The sequence below is a fragment of the Coregonus clupeaformis genome, unplaced genomic scaffold (genome assembly GCF_020615455.1).
Source record: "Coregonus clupeaformis isolate EN_2021a unplaced genomic scaffold, ASM2061545v1 scaf0367, whole genome shotgun sequence".
Classification (NCBI taxonomy): Eukaryota; Metazoa; Chordata; class Actinopteri; order Salmoniformes; family Salmonidae; genus Coregonus; species Coregonus clupeaformis.
Genome location: NW_025533822.1, coordinates 174229 through 179552, shown reverse-complemented (window position 1 = coordinate 179552; position 5324 = coordinate 174229). Strand labels below are relative to the sequence as shown.

The window sequence follows — 5324 nt, the reverse complement described above, 5'->3', positions numbered from 1 at the left end:
GTAAAATGATCAGAGTGAGCTGTTCTCTCATTTGTGTCTGGAAGTAACTAGCAAGTTAGCCAGTTAGCTTGGGTGCTTGACAGCCATTATGAGGTCAGAACGCACGGATCAAACCGACTCCTTGGCCAGAGCGTCCAGTGTGGCTCTGAACACTCCAAAAGTGAACCGCTCTGAATTTACAAACGAACAATCTGAAAACCCTCTCAATTTATGAACGCCCAGAGCGCACTCTGGCACACCAGAGTGAATATAGGAACACACCCTTAAGGACAAGCAAGTGCTATTGGTGTAAAATGTGGATTCCAAAAGGCTTTAAATAGAAGATCCAGTGTCCTTTACCTTAAAAACAAAAAAATATGGATAATGAAAGGGAATTGTATGCATTTTGAACACTTTTTTTGTGTGTGGATGTAGGCGTTTTTGCCATGTCCCCAGGTGTTATTCATCAAATTCCAAGAGAAATATATAAGCCTTAAAATATAAATTTCTTCATTATTTTATAGTCCTAGTTAAATTATCTCTTATCAATATCACTTCCCACACTGTTAGTTTGTTGTAATTCTCTGTTTTAGAAAATAACCCCTTTCTAAAATGACACCACATCCAGGAAGTGTCATAATATCTTTAGTGGGAAAACAATGGTGCAAAGGTACATACATATAAACACTCAGTTTTATCTATTTTTCCATGTTTCATGTTGTTAATCTGTATGTCCCACTCATACATTTCCACCATGTTAGGCTAAATTAGAGATTTTAAAAAAAATAATCCAAATGTTAAAATATGTTTGATAGAGAAGTTAAAATCCTGTTCAAGTGTTCATTATTATGCTAGCTAAATCTTGCTCACTCACAGCTATGGCTAATTTGGTCTCAAAATTGCCACACTGTTAGGATTATGCACCTAACAGGTTGAAAAATGCACCTAAAAAAACAGTAAGTGCCTGAGCTTGACCAATATATTTTTCTGAAAGTCAAACATGTCCTTTTTCTGATAGAATACTAAAATAATTTAAAAAATGTATATAATTTTTTCCCCAAACGTTATGAGGTCCAAAAGGCACGGCAAACTAGGAATGACCCCCCCTAGAACAGGGTGTCCCAAACTCGGTCCTGGGGCACGTTTTGGTTTTTGCCCTCGCACTACACAGCTGATTAAAATAATCAAAGCTTGATGATGAGTTGTATCATTTGAATCAGCTGTGTAATGCTAGGGGAAAACCAAAAGGTTGGAAATGGTGGTGAGTAGTATGGAGGAAATGGAGAACAAGTTGGTGAAGCAACAGTGGTGATAGTGTTTGATGAGACCACAGGGCCTCACTTACACCCTATCCGACTAACTAATGCCGTAGAGAAAGAGCTTGATGAAATTAAATTAGCTTGGTTTATTGGAAATTGTAGATTGTTAATATTGTGTGGTAGCCAGGCTCAGCAAGAGAAGATTCTGAAAATGGAAAAGCTTAATAAGAAGAAGATTAAAAGCCATGTCCCTGGTGCTTATGCTAGATTGAGAGGAGTCATCACTGGGGTCCCAATATCTATGTACACAGATGATATTAAAGAAAATGTGAAGGGAGGCAGAGTGATTGAGGCCAAAAGGTTTATCAGTAGGAAAGAGGGTCAAAGAAGAGAAAGCTTATCAGTGATGCTGAAGTTTCTTAGTTTCAATGTTAGAGAAAAGCCAGGTTGAAGGTTATTGTGGAGATGGCGAAATAAATATTTGGGGTAACTGTTGTTGACATGCTGAACAATCCTAAGGGTGGAGTGTTTCAGCATGATATAAATAAAGTTTAATGGGGTTGGGGAGGGTTTCTTGGGGGGGATAGGCTGTGGTAGAAGTTAGGGATTTATTTGGTTTAGAATTTTATTTTCATGGTAGTACAGAATTGGGCAGATCATGATTGATCGTACATTCCAGCACAGTAGGTGGAGGCATGCATTGTAAACGTTGGTTTGCGGACCGCCATGATGTCATAGAAGAGGAAGAACCTAAATGTGCATTGCTGTGTTCTCCACATCTGGAGATATCAGTAGATGTTTTTTCTTTGAGAGATTTTGAGAGATTTATCAACCTGGCTCTGAAAGCTAGCTAGTCTACTAAGTCATCTTGATCATCTGGCAAGAAGCAACAAGGGCAGGATTGAGAAACTAGGACATAAGGACAACGAGAAGGAGGAAAAAGAGAGGATAAAACCAACAGAAAAATGAATTAATATGGGGGATTTCTGGAGGATTTCTAAAGGAAAGAAAGTACAAGTCATTGAAAAGGAAACAAACAAACTAACAAACAAAAAAGCACATAAAGGCGAGGTAGGATTTTCTGGACATTGTAATTGATGTGTGGTGTTCATTTCACTAAATTACACATTTTAAAAGCTTTATTTTCATTATAAAAGTGCATTATTTAAAAAGTTGCATCCATCAATGCTCAAATTCTAAAAAATAACAATGTCAGGAGCTTGGCCCATTCCATTTGATCTCCCAGCAGAAAATAACTTTGAACATGCTATACAGCATCACAAACAAAAGCTGCTGAGGGACAATCCAGAGACATTGTTTTCTGATTATACCCTAGTTCCGTTTATGCACGTCCACTTCCGCTTTTAAGCTCTGCCAACCCAACGACTTCCTGTGTAGCGCCTGATGCAATCTTCTGTACTGACAGCTGTCTAAATCAAATCAAATCAAATGTTATTGGTCACATACACGTGTTCAGCAGATGTTATTGCGGGTGTAGTAATATCTAACAATTTCACAATACACTGCTCAAAAAAATAAAGGGAACACTAAAATAACACATCCTAGATCTGAATGAATGAAATAATCTTATTAAATACTTTTTTCTTTACATAGTTGAATGTGCTGACAACAAAATCACACAAAAATTATCAATGGAAATCAAATGTATCAACCCATGGAGGTCTGGATGTGGAGTCACCCTCAAAATTAAAGTGGAAAACCACACTACAGGCTGATCCAACTTTGATGTAATGTCCTTAAAACAAGTCAAAATGAGGCTCAGTAGTGTGTGTGGCCTCCACGTGCCTGTATGACCTCCCTACAACGCCTGGGCATGCTCCTGATGAGGTGGCGGATGGTCTCCTGAGGGATCTCCTCCCAGACCTGGACTAAAGCATCCGCCAACTCCTGGACAGTCTGTGGTGCAATGTGGCGTTGGTGGAAGGAGCGAGACATGATGTCCCAGATGTGCTCAATTGGATTCAGGTCTGGGGAACGGGCGGGCCAGTCCATAGCATCAATGCCTTCCTCTTGCAGGAACTGCTGACACACTCCAGCCACATGAGGTCTAGCATTGTCTTGCATTAGGAGGAATCCAGGGCCAACCGCACCAGCATATGGTCTCACAAGGAGTCTGAGGATCTCATCTCGGTACCTAATGGCATTCAGGCTACCTCTGGCGAGCACATGGAGGGCTGTGCGGCCCCACAAAGAAATGCCACCCCACACCATGACTGACCCACCGCCAAACCGGTCATGCTGGAGGATGTTGCAGGCAGCAGAACGTTCTCCACGGCATCTCCAGACTCTGTCACGTCTGTCACATGTGCTCAGTGTGAACCTGCTTTCATCTGTGAAGAGCACAGGGCGCCAGTGGCGAATTTGCTAATCTTGGTGTTCTCTGGCGAATGCCAAACGTCCTGCACGGTGTTGGGCTGTAAGCACAACACCCACCTGTGGACGTCAGGCCCTCATACCACCCTCATGGAGTCTGTTTCTGACCGTTTGAGCAGACACATGCACATTTGTGGCCTGCTGGAGGTCATTTTGCAGGGCTCTGGCAGTGCTCCTCCTGCTCCTCCTTGCACAAAGGCGGAGGTAGCGGTCCTGCTGCTGGGTTGTTGCCCTCCTACGGCCTCCTCCACGTCTCCTGATGTACTGGCCTGTCTCCTGGTAGCGCCTCAATGCTCTGGACACTACGTTGACAGACACAGCAAACCTTCTTGCCACAGCTCGCATTGATGTGCCATCCTGGATGAGCTGCACTACCTGAGCCAATTGTGTGGGTTGTAGACTCCGTTTCATGCTACCACTAGAGTGAAAGCACTGCCAGCATTCAAAAGTGACCAAAACATCAGCCAGGAAGCATAGGAACTGAGAAGTGGTCTGTGGTCACCACCTGCAGAACCAGTGCTTTATTGGGGGTGTCTTGCTAATTGCCTATCATTTCCACCTGTTGTCTATTCCATTTGCACAACAGCATGTGACATTTATTGTCAATCAGTGTTGCTTCCTACAAGGAAAGTTTGATTTCACAGAAGTGTGATTGACTTGGAGTTACATTGTGTTGTTTAAGTGTTCCCTTTATTATTTTGAGCAGTATATATATATATATATTTTAGACATTTATTTATTTGTACGAATAAATAATTTCATATGACCACAAACAAAACAAACAATTAAATCTCAACCTCCATCCTTATATTGTCACAAAAATCACAAAAATAATCCAGCTCCACCGCTACCTCTTGATCCCACTGCACACACCTGCAGTGGAACCAGTGCAGACAGAAGTCACAGCACAACCATGGTACCTCGGATCTACACTCCTGAGAGGAGCTTGCAGGCGGATCATGCTCCCCACAGCGAGAACAGCAGGTGGTCTTCTTTTATAAAAGAGAGAGAGAAAAACAGATGAAGTACCTGAGAGTGGTGCCATGGGTGGCGTGACCGGTGGAGCTTTTCTCTTCCTTTTCTGTGCTGCAGTTTGTGAAAAAGTACTGTTAGACAGAGCATGTTTCATGAAAACCTTTTCAACTTTTTTACATCGATAGGAAGCTGCAGAGGTTTTGGAGGAGGTGGAGATGACTTGAGGGCTGGTGCTATGTACTGTAGATATGTAAAGATAGATTTTTTTGTTTACATTGCTCTTTTATAAAACAGATAACAAACAGTCATTTGTTCGTAATTTAACGTGTTTACCTGTGGAGGTGGCAGTATTCAAATTGCAGGGGGCCAGGGACACCAGACGAGGCTGCTATGGTGGTGTGACCAGCGGAGACTGAGGAGGCAGTTGGTCCAGAGGAGGCCGTGTTGGCGGTGACAGACAGGGTGGGTGGTGTGCATCGTGGTGGTGATGGACAAAACCGCCGACGATGGCTTGGAGGAGCTGGTGTTTGTAATGGTGGGGTTGAGGGGCCGACGACGGTGTGGCCGGGAGAGTAGGCACGTGGCCTTCTGCAGCTGGGGACTGCGGCGGCTCCTACAGGTGTTGCACACTGGGAGGCACTGGCAGTGGTGATACAGCTGTCAGGAGTGGTTCCAGCAGGGGTCCTGCAGAGGCGATGGCGCCAATGGTCTCATCCA

The 5324-nt window shown here is 43.3% G+C and overlaps 1 long non-coding RNA gene across 1 annotated transcript; it reads right to left on the bottom strand.

Moving 5' to 3' along the window:
* Nucleotides 1-2362: 2362 nt before the first annotated feature.
* On the bottom strand, nucleotides 2363-4700 carry LOC123484603. The gene is made up of 2 exons (XR_006658596.1): nucleotides 4662-4700; nucleotides 2363-2668 (listed from the first exon to the last, which is right to left on the bottom strand). It is a non-coding gene; the product is annotated as an uncharacterized LOC123484603 (long non-coding RNA).
* Between the last annotated feature and the right edge of the window lie 624 nt (nucleotides 4701-5324).